The sequence below is a fragment of the Myotis davidii genome, unplaced genomic scaffold (assembly GCF_000327345.1).
Source record: "Myotis davidii unplaced genomic scaffold, ASM32734v1 scaffold169, whole genome shotgun sequence".
In the NCBI taxonomy this organism is placed as follows: domain Eukaryota; kingdom Metazoa; phylum Chordata; class Mammalia; order Chiroptera; family Vespertilionidae; genus Myotis; species Myotis davidii.
The window spans coordinates 1,775,451-1,792,336 of record NW_006383005.1 but is presented as its reverse complement, the minus strand read 5'-3'; the positions used below and the strand labels follow the sequence as shown (position 1 = coordinate 1,792,336).

The following is a 16,886-nucleotide window of genomic DNA, read 5'->3' as shown; positions in this document are numbered from 1 at the left end:
TCACCACCAAACCAGTATTATATGAAATGCTGAAGGGTATTCTTTAAGAAGAGGAAGGAGAAAAAGGTAAAGATAAAAATTATGAACAACAAAGTGACAACAAATACATACAAGTGAATCTAAAAATTGAGTGAATAAAAAATATGATGAACAGAATAAACTGGTGAATATAATAGAATCAGGGGCATAGAAAGGGAGTGGACTGACAATTCTCAGGGTGAAAGGGGTGTGGGGGAGTTTGGGAAGAGACTGGACAAAAACCGAACACCTATGGACGAGGACAATGGGGGAGGTAAGGGCATGGGGTGGGGTGGGAACCGGGTGCAGGGGAGCTATGGGAAGAAAAAAGAGGAACAACTGTAATAATCTGAACAATAAAGACTTATTTTTTTAAAAAATTAAGTAACTTTGAAGATCACACAGCCAGTAAGTACAAGAGCTGGGATTTAAACTCACCTTGCAAAATTATTTGGAGGAATAAATTTGAAGGAGTAAGTAAAATACTCAGTGTTATTTTACTCAGTGTTATTAGAGTAAAAATGAGAATGCCCCCTCTATTTTTGAAAGCAAGCATCTCTAAAGTAGTCTATAACATTAAAAAAAGATTTTTTTAAATACTCTAAATATTAAACTTTTAACTGATTAAAGCTAGTTGTGTGCACTTCACCCAATTTACCCCTTATTCTTAATCTGCAAAATAATTATTATTTTTCTCTGTTTTACTGATGGGGAAAACACAATTCTGAAATGTTAAACAAACATCAATGGTGGCACAGACATAAGTCCTCTGACAAGAAGCTCCTTCTAGTTCAGGTGTTGTCATCCAAACCACTCAGCACCACATTCAATGTTTTTTCAAAGGCCACTCCTTAAACATCTTAAGCATTATATCTCCCATTATAGCACAGAACTAAAGTATTGTGAACTCCGGACTTAACTCTTCGCCCTAATTCATGATGTTTGCACGTCACAAATGACACCATACCCTAATATACCCAAGCTTTTTCTCTTACTTCTAGTTTGGGGGGTGGGGGGAACCTGATGCTCTGTCAAAATATTATTATTAATGAAAAATTGAAAACAAAAACCCAGAATATAAAACTTACATAGCATTTTTATGAAGTTCTTTCGTATGTGTAAAATCCTTGCAACTTTTAAAAGGCAGATATCAACTTAAAAATTAGCCTACTATTATTCGGTCAAACATTTAATTAACTCACCCCTAATGCTTTGGCAGGGCCTGACCAAATGATGTTGTGGGCCTTAAATGCCTACGGGCCAGACGTTCCCACCTCTGATGTACAAAGACACTGAAACAAGAGGAATGGTACAGCTGGAGAACTACAAATACAGTACAAGGTATGTACACTTCACTAGGACTAAGCAAAATGTGAAATCTGGGAGGATAGACAAACAATGAATGGCAGTGGAGAGGGAATTAAGGAGAGGATACTAAATTGCCTTACTTACCATACTAGGGAATCTAGACCTCATCTCAAAGATTTTAAGTATTCAAGAGTTACATGCTAACTTCTATCTAAGAGACAGTATACCTACAATGACCCTTGGATGAAGGGCAAGCAGGCTTTCAGATATGCTCTTTTAGAATGGAAAGGTGGTTTTCCCCTCCATAACTCCACAGCCTAATCAAAATGTACTATCAAAACCATAAATCTCAAAAACATAAATAATATTACCACCAATAAAAATAAATGTGGAGAAATTTTAAAGCACGTTTCTCCTTTGATTCTGGGGCAAGGTACTATGGAGAAATACTGGATCTTCTCAGCAATGACTAGCATAGTTAGAAACGATTTAGGAGGAGGCGTTTCTCAGATTCACTGACATTTTTAATTTAGAAAAAAGTATCAACCTCCATGAACTGGCCAGAGGAATCCAACCTGTTTCATCTAGACAACCAAGTTTAAAAAGTTGGAGAGTCAAAGGCCCATACCATACCTTCAAATCTGGGCAAACAGCCAAAATTAGAGCTTCATTGCCAGGAAGACCAGGTAAACTATAATCAGAATACAAATCCCCAAATACAAAAACATTCAGTATTTTATTTCTCTAAGAAAAATGAGTTAAAAGCCAAACCATTGTTTTTCCTTTTCATGCTCAAAGTCACATTAAATCCCATACTTCATTCAAGAAGGATACTATGAATAACAGCTACCATTTATTAATTATATCTGCCAAGCACTATGGAAAATTCTTTATATGACTTATTCTTTCCTCACAACTACCTAGGAATTACCTAGTATGTACTGTTATTACTGCCCTTCCCTTTTTAAAGATTTTTTTAAAAAAAAAAAAACACAGAAAAGTGAAGTAACTTGCCCAAGGTCTCATTGCTAGTGAGGGAAAACATGGCAAGACAGATATATTAACTATTTCTGAAAAGATCATTAATAGTCTAAGGAAAACACATCCCATTAGGTATTTTCAATCCCTAAATATCCAAAATATTTAAATAGTTTTATAGAGTTTATCATTAAGAAGACTGATCCTTTCCCCATAGCAATAGATGGTGACTAGACCCTAGTTGTAGCCCGACCCTACACAGCAGTCCAAAGGAGTTACGTTACATCCTACTCTGTAAAAACTGGTTCACTCATTTAGCACTGACTCAATTATTCAACAAAAATGTACTGAGCCCCATGTTCCAGGTACACAAACAATCAGTGAGACCATGTCCTTGGAAAATAGCACAGCACATAGGAAAGAACATTCACAGGCTTTTGAGGCAGAAAACTTTGGAGATAAGCCCGAGCAGGCTCCAGATCTCTGAGCCTAAATGTTCTCACAAATAAATTTAATAATTATGACCACCTTACAGAATAATTTAAATAAGACAGCACATGCCTGGCTGGTGTGGCTCAATGGTTGAGCACCGACATATAAACCAGGCGGTTACAGTTCAATTCCCAGGCAGGGCACATGCCCGGGTTGTCAACTCAATCTCCACTGGGGGGCGTGCAGGAGGCAGCCAATCAATGATTCTCTCTCATCACTGATGTTTCTAACTCTCTCCCTCCCTTCCCCTATGAAAGCAATAAAAATATATTTTAAATAAGACAGCATACATAAAGGGCCTGCCACAATGTAGGCACACAATGAATGTTAATTCTCCTCCCTCCAGAACGAAGGTTCCGGGCTGTCTAAGGATGCTGGCTGAAAGGTAAAATAATGCTCAGTACTGACTTGTCTAACCTACCTCCTCCAATCTCCTCTACCTAATCACAGTGAAAAATCAAAGTCATTACCCAAGATTACTTGGCTGTGGTTTCATCTGAATTTTTTGCCTACAATAAATAGATACTCCAGGTTAAGGATAGGAAGACCCAATAATATACCAAGAGAACCACTTTTACATACAGCTATACACAGTTCCTTAAAGGCCACTTCATGCCTTTCCTTCACAACAAGGTAGTGAAGAACAAGCACCAAGCCCAATGTTTTCCTAAAATCATGACAAAGTTGTAAAACTGCTCAACTCTAAAGTGTTTTGATTCTACTAAGCCAAGGAAAAATCAACTGAATTCATGCTGGCTTTCAAAACAGTGTAATAAAATCACCTTTTCCCCCATTAGAAATAAAGAAAGTCTTAAAACATAATCATACTAATAAATAAAAACATACCATCTTGTATTGAATCAAAGCAGTGATACCAAACCATATTCTTCACAGACACATTAAAAAGAAAAAAAGCTAGTTTCAGTTTCACTAAAGAATGTTCTTCACTGAGACAAAAAAAACCCCACCATATATACATATATATATATATATATATATATAATCTTGTATTGAATCAAGGCAGAGACACCAAACTGCATTCTTCATAGACCCACCAAGAAAAAGAGCTAGTTTCCAGTTTCACTAAAGAATGTTCTTCACTGAGACAAAAAAAAACCCACAAAAACAAAATAACCTAAAGGAGTTTATCACCACCAAACCAGTATACCAAGAAATGTTATAATTATTTTAATAAATAAAAATATATCAGCTTGGCCCTGGCTAGTTCAGTTGGTTAGAGTGTCATACCAGTATGCCAAGGATGAGCTAGTTTCAGTTTCACTAAAGAATGTTCTTCATGGAGACAAAAAAAAAGTGAAAGGAGTTCATTATCGCCAAACCAGAATCACAAGAAATGCTAGAGACTTCTTTAAGAAGCAGCAGCTCTGGCCAGTGTGGCTCAGTTGGTTAAGTGTTGTCCAATGAATGCATAAATAAGTGAAATAGCAAATCAAAGCTTCTCTCTTTCTCTCTAAAAATCAGTATATGTATATGTGTGTGTGTGTGCTCATGCACCAAAAGGTCACTGGTTCAATTCCCGGACAGGGCACATGCCCAATTGTGAGTCCAGTCCCTGGTTGGGGTGCATCAGGGAGGCAACCAATTGATGTTTCTTTTCTCTCTCTCTCTCTCTCTCTCTCTCTCTCCCCACTTCTCTCTAAAATCAATAAAATTATATTTAAAAAAATAAGGATCAAAAATATAAATGATAAAATAGCAATAACTATATATCTATCAATAATCACTTTAAATATAAGTAGATTAAATGCTCCAATCAAAAGATATGGGTTGACTAAATGGACAAGAAAACAAGACCCACACATATGCTGCCTAGAAGAGATCCACTTCAGATTTAAAGACACATAGACTGAAAGTAATGGGATGGAAAAAGATATTTTATGAAAATGAAGAAGAAAAAAAGCTGTGGTAGTAATAGTACTATTATCAGACAAAATTGACTTTAAAACAAAAGTTGTAACAAGAGACAAAGAATAAACTGATGGCTGCCAGGTGGGAGAAGGAGGGAGGGGTTGGATGAAAAAGGTGAAGAGATTAGGAAGTACAAATTGATAGCTACAAAACAGTCATGAGGTGTAAAGTACAGCACAGGGAATAGAGTCAATAAAACTGTAATAACTACGTATGGTGCCAGTGGAATACTAGACTTATCAGGGAGATCTTTTTGTAAGTTATATAAATGTCTAATCACTATGCTATACAGCTGAAACTAATAAAATATTGAATGTCAACTGTAATTGAAAATTACTATTTTTAAATAATATAGTTTAAAATGTTTAATATTATTAAATTTCAATCCACAATTATACATCTTTTGAATATTCTGTGAAACAGGAAGTACACATAAAGTACTTCTCCTGCGTACCAAACTACAAGAGTTGCCTCTAGGAAAAGCACTAAAAGCACTTGTGCAATTGAGTTGCAAGCTGAACTAGCTGCTCTTTTCATGAAACACGATTTTTACTTGAAAGAATGACTATGATTATTCAGACATAGATGTCTGGCAGACATTTTTTCAAAAACGAACAATGTGAGACTGTCACTTCAAGGAAAACAACTGTCAGTATTTGTTCCAATGATAAAATCTGAGCTTTCAAGCAAAAATTTTAATCTGATGAGATTGGTGGTGATATTAACAAAAGTGATTTTTGACACTGTATAATAGAATATGTCAACATACAGTAGATCTGCATAATTCAGTGAATCAATATTTACCAAATGACCAATGCATGATGTTACAATATCATGCAGGGGTAGAAGATCCATTCCAAGTAAAAAAACACTAAAGAATTTTAATGTAACAGAATATGAAACACTCATTGATATGGTTTCAGATTCTACAAGGCAATGGGCCTTTAAGAAACTTCCAGTTGTCAAGTTTTGGAATAGTACCTTAAAAGAAAATCCACAACTATTTTAAAAAGTAATAAAACATTCTTTTCTAGCCACATATATATGTGGGACTGCATTTTCTTCATATGCTACAAGCAAAACCACAAACTGCAACATATGGGATGTAAAAACAGATATGTATCCAGTCAGACAGTAATGATATTTGTAAAAACATTGCCTGGCCAGTGTGTCTCAATGGTTGAGCATCGACCTATGCACCGGTTTGATTCCTGCCCAGGTTGCAGCCTCAATCCACAGGAAGCAGCTGATCAGTGTTTCTTTATCATGGATGTTTCTCTCCCTCCCCCTTCCCCTTTCTCTAAAATCAATGAAACATATTTTTTAAAATATATATTTTGTATTGATTTCAGAGAGGAAGAGGGAGAGACAGAAATATCAATGATGAGAGAGAATCATTGATCCGCTGCCTCCTGCACACCCACTGGGGATCAAGCCCGCAACTCAGGCATGTGCCCTTGACCAGAATCGAACCCGGACCCTTCAGTCCACAGGCTGATGCTCTATCCACTGAGCCAAACCAGCCAGGGCTGAAACATATTTTAAAAGAGAAAAGAAATATGTAAAATGTTATTCTAATTTTTTTTGGCCTGGGATACATATAGTTATTTTCATAAACATATGCTAACATTTTTATTAATTTTTAGAGAGAGAGGAAGGGAGAGGGATAGAGAGATAGAAACATCAATGAGAAATATACATGATCAGCTGCCTCCTACACACCCCCTACTAGGGATCATGCCCGCAAACACAGGCATATGCCCTGACCAGGAATAATCAATCATACCAGCAACCTCTCAGTATATGGGATGATGTTTAATCAACTGAGGCCAGTTCTATATTTTCTATATAAACATAAACCCACCCTGGCTGTTTGGGCTCAGTGGATAGAGTGCTGGCCAGCGGACTGAAGTGTCCCAGATTCGATTCCAATCAGGGGCACATGCCCTGGTTGCGGGCTCGAAACCCAGTGGGGGGGGGGGGGATCAGGAGGCAGCCAATCAGTGGTTCTCTCTCATCATTGATGTTTCTATCTCTCCCTCTCTTTTCCTCTCCGAAATCAATAATTTATTTTAAATACTAAAATAAACATAAATCCATACATACACTTGTCTTATGCTCACCTTCAGAAGTTCTGCTAGCACAGTTCTGTTAGAACTAGAACATGTCATTTTTCTTAAAACAAATCTGCAGGTGATTCTGATGTATAGCCAAGGCATTATTCATAGACAAGAGTTTAAAACCAGGGAGCTTTATATATAGTACTAGAGGCCCAGTGCATGAATTCATGCACAGGTGTGGTCCCTCAGCCTGGCTGATGATCAGGGCCAATTGTGGCCCTCTCGCCCAGTCCCAATTGGAGCTGATCAGAGGGGAGGGATGGTGGAAGGTTGGCTGGCAGTGAGAGGTTGGCTATGGGAGTGCACTGACCATCAGGAGGAAGCTCCTGTGTTGAGCATCTGCCCCCTGGTGGTCAGTGCGCATCATAGTGACTGGTTGTAATGGTTGCTTAGGCTTTTATATATATAGATAGTAAAAAGAACAAGAGCTTTGAAACAAGGCAGATCAGGTTTCTAATACAAGTTTCTCTTCTATTACTAGCTATGTAGCCAAATGCAAACTACTCAATCCCTATAGGCCTCAGTTGCTTCAGTTTCCTCTTCTGTAAAATGGGCACAATGCCCTATATTCTAAACGTGAGAATCAAATTATAAAAGAGAGTTAAAGCAACCCGCATATATCCCATCATTCAAATATTATGCCCCTTTGTCTTTCCATCATCATCCTCTATTAATCTTAAGGCCTTAGGCAAATTATCCTCTTGAGTCTTGATTACTTCATCCTTAAAATGAAAATAATGCAACATGACAAACTTGTACTCTGTAGATCAAATAAAATGGTATGATTTTATTTGCAGAAGTATAGTGTAACTATATATATACAGATAAGGATTTCTGCTATCAACTCAAAATAAAAGAACACATCAGAAAAACTAGGATATGTAAGAAAACAATAAAAGAAGCTAGAAAATATGAGCATCAGCAGAAACTGTCAAGATTGAAGGACATGATCAGAAAGCAAATCAAGATCATAACATCAATTCAACCAGGGATTGATGTTTACTGTGAAAAACATATCATCCTAGTATTCCTTCAAAATGTCTGTATTTAATAAAAGCTGCAGTCTGTATCATCAGAAAAGCAGGCATATTCTGAAAGGACCCAGATACCTGCCTAAATGGAGGGAGGAGGGAAAGTTGTGTTGCAGCTTTATAAACTAAGCACCTTCATACAGAGATCAAAGGTCTTTTTTAAAAATAAACTTTTTTTTAAATTTCAGAGAGGAAGGGAGAAGAAAGGAGAGAAAGGGAGAGATAGAAACATCAATGATGAGAGAGAATCATCAATCAGCTGCCTCCTCCATGCCCCGCATTGGGGACCAAGCCTGAAACCCAACCCAAGCATGTGCCCTCACCGGGAATCAAAACATGAACTCCTGGTTCATAGGTGTGTGTTCAACCACTGAGCAACACTGGCCAGGCTAAACAGCCCTTTTTAAAAAAAAATGTTAAACTTTTACATAAACAGAGCAGTTTGACAAAAAAGATTCTGTGCAATTGTTCTCAATACTAAAGATATGCCTAACTGCCAGAGGAACTAAATTTTATAATAAGTAAAACAAGAAATATAAACTTGCTCTAGTCTCTTTGCTTATCAATATTCTACAATTTCAAGTTTGATTTCTGATAACATACCAGAGACTGTCAAGCTATGGCATACCCATGGCCTGTTTTTGAATGGCCTATGAGCTAAAAATAAAACATAAGGAGGAGGAAAAGGGGGGGAGATGAAGAGAGAAAAAATGAAGAGAAAATTAATAAATAACAGAGACTGTATGTGGCCTGCAAAGCCTAAAATGTTTTTTCACAGAAAACATTTGCCAAACCCTGAGCATACCATCTTGCTGTCTTCTACTTTTGAACCTTGTCTTATACAACATCATCATTATCAAAGCTTTTATCAATCCAATTAAATTCTAAATTCCATTCTAAATTAAATAAAAATCTATATCTAGAAAAACACATATCACCTTACTCCTTATTAGAATACCATTCTACTATTTTGTCATCTATGCTTACGAAGTTCAGTTCAAAAGCTAATCATTCACAAGGCACCCTCCAGGAGAAGTTAGGACTATAAAAGTGACTAGGACACTGTCCCTACCCCCAAGAAACTTAAAGTGAAGGAGTAAAGGGTCCCGGGTTCGATTCCGGCCAAGGGCATGTACCTTGGTTGCGGGCACATCCCCAGTCGGGGGTATACAAGAGGCAACTGATCGATGTTTCTCTGTCATCGATGTTTCTAACTCTCTATCCCCTTCCCTTCCTCTCTGTGAAAAATCAATAAAATATATTTTAAAAAAATAAAAATAAAATAAAGTGAAGGAATAAACAGTTAATTTTTCTAATACAGGGCAAGTACTATAACACAGACATGCACTGGATGCTCACTGTGAACAAAATGGGGACACTTATGACAACCTTAAAAGTTCTGAAAGGTTTCTTAGAAGAGATGCACTCAACCCAGAAGGATGAATAAAAGGAAAAACAGCATGAGCAAAGGTGTGAAACTGCAAGATATCTGTAGAAACTACATGCTGCGTAGTATTACCCAGTAATGGGAGATCAGGCAGAAGGAGTACATAGAGACAGGCCACAGAAGACCTAATATGTCATGGCAAGCAATTTAAGGTTTCAAAGCCAATGAAGGAATTTAAGGAGGGGAATGACATAGACATTTATACATGGTTGGGTAGAGATGTTCTGGCTGCTATGTAGACTATGGGTTTACTATGTGGGTGATACAGAAACCAGCTAGGAGGCTAGTATACATGTCCAGGTGAGGTTAGAGTCTGAACTAACTGGGTAATAATAGGAAAGGGGAGATGAATTCCAGAAATATTTCCATGGATTTATTTTTGACTACGAGAGAGAAGGGAGAAGAGAAGACCAATGGCACATATTCACATCCTGAATGACTGGATGAATGGTAGTGCCTTTAAGTTAGGACCAATCTACAGAAGATTTGATTCTTACTTCCTGTGTGGGAGGGGGTACAAAATAGAAGACGTCAGAATAAGTAGATGGGGAAAATGAGTTCTCTTTTGCACCTACTGAATTTGAGAATCATTGAAATAGATGCATACGGAGGCCAGTAGCTAGTGAAATATGCAAGTCTGGACTTCAGGAGATAGCTCTGAGCTGGAGACAGAAATTTGAGAGTCATCAGTATATAGCTAGCAGAAAAAGCAAATAGAGCGGGCAAGACTACTGAAGGAAAGAATCTTAAGAAGTCCAATGAGCGAAGAAATATCAACATTAACTGAGAAAGCAGAATTAATAAAGATCTCTTCTTAAATTTCTGCTTCGAAAATCTCTTCCTGCTAAATAACAAACTGAAAAGGGCAAAAAGCATGAAATATGTTCATTAATACATTTCATCTAATAGACAAAGTAAAGATTAAGGAATTCAGCAGGGATCAGGCTCTCCAGGTGCAAGGCACAACATATGGAAAGAATAAAAGCATGACAGCACAGCATATTTAGATATTTTCTTATTTGGTTTTTATAGTAGGTGTACATGCTAGAAGGCCTTTAAAAACAGGTACAAACCAAGGCCAACAAAAACACTGGAAGGGAACAATCAAGGAAGACTGTTGTCGACAACCTGAACCATTCTTAACCTCTCCTTCCCTAGCATATCCACATACCCTTCAGATCTCAACTCAAGCATTAACTCTTTCAAGCAACTCTCTTTCCTGTTCCCCCAAGCAGATCAGGCCATGCCAATCTCCGTTCTTCCCACGCCTCTTGTCCACACTCCCACTGCAGCATATATCACACTATCCTACAATTATGGGACATGTCTGTCTCCCCACTAGATTGACTATAAACTATAAGCTCCTTAAGAGCAGGGAATTTTAATTTTTGTATCCCATACTCCCAGCACTCCCTATTATCTAATAATCACTCAATAGATATTTGTTGACTAGATGTCTTAGACATATCTGTCACATCTAGGACTACTAGCTCCTTAGCCTTGGACTGCACTGCAGTTATGGGTTTGTGTTCTTTGTTTTGCTTTACTTATGGTAATATTAAAATAAAATTATAATACAAATGTAAAATGAGCGAGGGGAGATGTATCCCAGGAAAATACTAACAAAAAAATATCCTGAAGGAAAAATTAGCTATAAACAATTCATAAGTAAAATAAAAATAATAATTGTAACTACCATATTAAGTACAAACAATGTATGCGCCAGTCAATGTTCCAGGTTCTTTGTTCTTGTCTCTTTAATCCACACAACAACCCAAAAATGGAGTATTATCTTCCTTCTACATATGCACAAATATTTTATCTCACTTTACTCTGTCTCTGTAATAAGGTACAGGTAAAAAAAAAAAAAAACTAACAAGGAAATGACTATATTTGTTTAAATACTGCATTCTCCACTTCAATAGCTTCATTTTGAGCTAGTCAATACAATTAATGTGGAAACAGGTCCCATAAATTCCTTAGGAGAAAGTCCTTTAGCACTTCTCCATCCCACTATATCCAACAATCTTCAAGTTTCAAGGGAGAAACTGTGAACTGACCATGTACTACCTCCTCCACTGGCAAAACCCTTTGGGAAGGCAATAAACCAAATATGTCAGGCTTCTTACCTTTGTATGGGGTGCCCTCCTCATTTGTTTTGTAAAGTAGGAGGGAGGAAAAACCCAACTACCATTTATATAGTCCTTTACAGTTTAAGATGTATTTTCACATTTATCTCATCTGAGCCTGATTTTACAGATAAGTAAACTGAAGCTCCAACAGATAATGAATTTGGATTTCAAATCTCTTAGACCAGCGGTTCTCAACCTTTGGGTTGCGACCCCATTGGGAGTCGAACGACCCTTTCACAGGGGTCGCCTAAGACCATCGGAAAACATATATTGAATATATAATTACATATTGTTTTTGTGATTAATCACTATGCTTTAATTATGTTCAATTTGTAACAATGAAAATACATCCTGCATATCAGATATTTACATTACAATTCATAACAGTAGCAAAATTACAGTTATGAAGTAGCAACGAAAATAATTTTACGGTTGGGGTCACCACAATATTAGGAACATTGAGAACCACCGTCTTAGACAAAAGAAATTCTTGGTGTTTAGGTTGCCAAGCTTCTATTATGTAACTGATATGTATACTATGTATCCTATTCATGGTACTCTGCACAGCAGATAACAGACCCTCCTGCACAATCAAGCAATAATCAATGTACCAGACTATTTTCCTGCAAAAAGATGCACAAAAATTCTGACCAAAAGACTTATGAAAACATGATGTGAAACTCTAAAATGGTATAACAAAGAATTAGTCTCTAGCAAATAAAGAACTCCTGCCAATGAGAACTCCTGCTCTTTCACAGCTCACAAAGGCTGCTACTACTCACTCCGATTCCTATTTCCAAGTATGATTGATCCATACCTGGATAACTTAATCATCCATAAATGCAAACTGGCTTCCTCTTGCCATCTGGATTAAGAATTGTTGCTGGGTAATGGGATTACAGACAATAATTTTGTTCCCTTTTATTTTTTTGTAATTTCCAATTTCTACCATGAGCATATGTTAATAATGGAAGAAATAAAGTTCTTTTAAAGTTAAAAAATAATAAGAATAAAGCAAGTCACAAAAGAATATTTACAGTATAATTCTATTTACATAAAAATGCTAAGGTAGCCGAAACCGGTTTGGCTCAGTGGATAGAGCGTCGGCCTGCGGACTGAAAGGTCCCAGGTTCGATTCCAGTCAAGGGCATGGGTTGCGGGCACATCCCCAGTGGGAGATGTGCAGGAGGCAGCTGATCGATGTTTCTCTCTCATCGATGTTTCTGACTATCTCTCTCCCTTTCTCTCTGTAAAAAATCAATAAAATATATTTTAAAAAAAAATGCTAAGGTAAAAAATATATTTTTATGACATGTATTTGTTTGGTAAAACTATAAAGAAAAGCAGGGAATAGTTTACACAAAATTCAGGAAACAAGTTACTCCTGAGGGAGAAGAGAGAGGGAGACTCCATCAGGCAAGGAATTGCAAGAGGCTTTAAAGGTACTAGGAATCTCCCTTTTGTTAAGCTGGTAACAAACACAGGTCTTCAATTTATCATCCGTTAAGTTGAAAATGTATGTTATACACACTTTTATACATATGGCTTGTTTCACAATTTAAAAAAGAAAACTAAACAGGGCTAAAGAATCAGAATTTGGGGAATGTAATCCAGACTCTTCCACTTGCTGACTATACCCTTAAGCAAGTCATTTAACCTCTCAGAGGAGTTTTTTCTCCTTATTTTATACATGAAGAAGCTAACAGCTTTCATATGTTTAGCACTTTACTGTTTCAAGTTCCTAGACTACAGTACAAACATGCAAATATGTAGGTGAACTCTGAATGAAATGATAATACCAAGTAATACTTCCTTAATAAATAGAACATAAGCCGAAACCGGTTTGGCTCAGTGGATAGAGCATTGCCCTGCGGACTGAAGGGTCCCAGGTTCGATTCCGGTCAGGGGCATGTATCTGGGTTGCAGGCACATCCCCACTAGGAGATGTGCAGGAGGCAGCTGATTGATGTTTCTCTCTCATCAATGTTTCTAACTCTCTCTCTCTCCCTTTCTCTCTGTAAAAAATCAATAAAATATATTTAAAAAAAAAATAAATAGAACATAATACTAAGAACTCAATGTGAGGACATACAAGGCTATTCACATTCTAGTCTTCCTATCTAATAATGGCAATTACTAATATTTTTTAATGTGTACTATATAACATACTGTGTTAAATGCTTTCCATAGATTATTCTGTTCAATAATCAAAAAAAAAACAAAACTATGAGATTAGGTCTCTCATGCCTACTTTACAGATGAGACCATTGTGCCCAAGGTCATACAACTAATAAATGGTGGCTAGACCTCAGAATCCACACTTTTCACAACCACATTAGTTTTGCCTCACTTCTCCCACTATATTTAAATCGTCTGTCTCTCCCACTACACTGAAAGCTGTTTTTTGTTCATTTTCATTTCCTCTGGCACTAAGCAGGCAATAAGTAAATAAATACTGAGCAAATATTTCATATATACACAGTGTTTTCAGGACATAAAGTTATTTCAGGACATGAACTGATTTGTTCCCCTTGACAGCTTTATGAAGTATGAAAGTTTTTTTAAAAACCATTTTAACCATTTTGAGTGTACAATTCAGTAGAAGTAAGTATATTCACAATGTTGTATAACCTTTACCACTAAGTATGAAAGTTTTTTAATGACTACTGAAATCACTCAGCTATCAAATTCTAGAATGGGGATTTGAACCCAGGACTCTTGACCCCTAAATTTACAGGCTACTCATTCTACCAAAGTACCTGTCTATTAATACCTCCTTCTGCTCTCCCCTTCACACCAGACTACTAGAAGAACCAAATGAGGTAAAGAGCCCTGGCCGGTGTTGCTCAATAGTAAAAGCATTGGTCTGTGCACCCAAGGGTCTTGTGCGGGAGGCCACCAGTCCATGTGTCTCTCTCTTTCTCTCTCTCCCCTCCCTACTTCCCATCCACTCTCTCTGAAAAGCAATGGGGGGGGCGGGGAGGGAATATCCTCAGGTGAAGATTAACAAAATGAGGTAAAGATACTAAAACACTTTACATACATTTCTATAGCACAGGTGACCACAGTTTGGGGGAAGGGGATGGTAATCCACCAAGATATTTCTCCCAGGTGATTACTTTTCATTTAGAGCTTTCAAAAGCTAGGGCTTTATAAATATCCCACCTCTACATAAAGCTCACAGATCCACAAAAACAATGTCAGTATCCCAAAGTGAACTTATATGGAGAAAAGATTGCATTAATTCAATTACACTCTCATCAAATGAACAGGTAATTGCTCAAACCTGGTTTTTATTGTAATAAAGCTTCCTCATTAAAAAAAACAAAACACTTTCATTCTAAGGATTAAATCTAACCTTCCATCATTTTACCCATTATGGAACTACAAAAAAAAAGAAAGAAAAGCATTCTAAATATTGGGTATTTTAACATGCTCAACTGTGAAAGGCAAGGAAAATGATTCGCTTGTGAGCCGAACTCTGAGGCTTAAACAAAAAAGAATGATTTTGATTCGTTGGTGCCAATTTTAGTCTTTTTACATCCCTCCCCATTTTTTTCTCAGTTTGAGCTCTAAAATCAACAGCCACTTCTTTAAACATATCATAGTTGATGCAATTAAGTCCAGAAAACTGTTTCCCTAAAGATGTTTCTTCCATGCACATCCCTCTCTACTTCCCAGCATCACCATTCTGCCATGAAAATAAACATACTATTAAGCTTTAAATAAAATTGGAGATATTGTTTCTGTAGTTATTGTAATGTGTCTACATCAAAGCCATCCCCTAAAAAGTAAAATAAAATTCTACATGATTTATCCATACCTGATAGAATTCTTACCACCTGAATTCCTTCAGAAGAAAATTCAATCTATAGAAATATAGTCCAATTATTATAAATCTTATCAAGTAATGTCAGAAGAGAATCAAATGAAAAACTCCATTAATACCAAACCATCTTACCAATGAATATTTATGACATTTCCATATTTTCTGTCCTCTGTTTACATAAAGCAGAGGTGCCAAGATTCATCTCAGGATTATTAGCCTGCAATACAATGATGGGCCTAATTGCCTTGCAAACCAGGACACCAATAAATGGAGTCTTCAAGCAATCAATTTTAAGAAGAAAAAAAGGCCTAAGCTCTTTCTGCATACATGCACGCTCCCTGACTGGGAAATAAATTCAGCCTCATATTTTTCAATCTCATTCACCAGTTCTCAAGCAAAGAATGCTACCTCAAGCCCATCAAATCTACTTAATTCCAAATTCCAGGACTAATTTTTAATGCACCATGGGGGAGGGCGGAGAGGAGACGGCAGAGACATCTTATAGAAAGATACCTGTCACATTCATCCTTATCTTCTCCACCTTTTATTTGGGATTGGGTTTTTTCTCCTAACCTTCTTGTTATATGAACACAGATATACCTCATTTTACTGCACTTTGCTTTATTGCCATTCACAGGTGTTGCAGTTTTTAGGCAAGACCTTCCACCAGCAATAAGACCGCAACTCGCTTGATTGCAATTCTCGTTTATCACAGAGGTCTGGATCCGAACTGCACCATCTCCAAGGTGTATGCCTGTAATCGGACACACTCTGGCCTTCTTAATTCTACCCTAACCGAAGCCCCTCTCAACTTCACCCTTTGGGCCGATTTACTTCCAAATATGATACCAACATAAATGAAAAAATGAAAATAAAGATTTAACAGCTTAAGACGTCTTCCAGGAAAGAGAATCTTTACTGTGCCATCTCTCTCCCCTACAAAGTCCCCTCTGATGACTGTCTCTCTCCAAACCACAGCCTCCAAAGCTGTCCATGTAAGTCCAACCCTTAACCCTCTTCTGTCGCTGGGAGGACATCCGAATCCTGCCTTTTTGTCCAACCCACCTCTTTCCAGCACCGTTCACTGCCCCTCTCCCTCCGCTCTGCCCCATCCTCGCCAACGCCGTGCCTCGGCTCCCTAAGGAACCCCTCCGCCACCGCACCCTCACAGCCCCCTCTCCTGTCCCAACAGCTCATCCCAGACCATCCCTCGGCCACCTTGACCAAGGGACGCGTTCTTCAAGGGACCATCCCCCACCTCGCTCACCACCTGCCCCTGTTCTTTCAGCGAGTCCATCCGGCTCAGCAGCGTCTGCGGTGCCCTCTGCCTCGACCCTGCACCCGAAGAGCCCCCACCAATGCCCCTTCCGGTGGTTCTAAGCTCACCCTAAACCCCAGCCCGCGGTGCCCCCGCCCAATGTCAATCCCGGCCCGCCCATTTCTAACGGACCCCCCTCCTGCCAGCTCACCCGCACACTCCCCTCACTGAAAGTCCTATCCCCACCAGCTCCTGCTGCAACCTCCATAAACATTCCCCAGGAAAACCCCAAATTCTGCCTCCTCTGCTCTCCGAACCCACGCCATTCATTAAGTCTCCACAAA

General features: G+C 38.0%; 1 protein-coding gene across 4 annotated transcripts in view; it reads right to left on the bottom strand.

Annotated features, from left to right (window-relative positions):
- Window positions 1-16,575, bottom strand: part of FAM168A (family with sequence similarity 168 member A) — a 158,545-nt gene extending 141,970 nt beyond the window's left edge. For 2 of the 4 annotated variants that reach the window (XM_006777948.2, XM_015557486.1), the window contains exon 1: window positions 16,552-16,575. The gene's annotated coding sequence lies outside the window, so the exon portion shown is untranslated. The remainder of the gene's footprint in view (window positions 1-16,551) is intronic. The other 2 variants (XM_015557483.1, XM_015557484.1) reach the window with 1 other exon arrangement.
- Window positions 16,576-16,886: the final 311 nt, after the last annotated feature.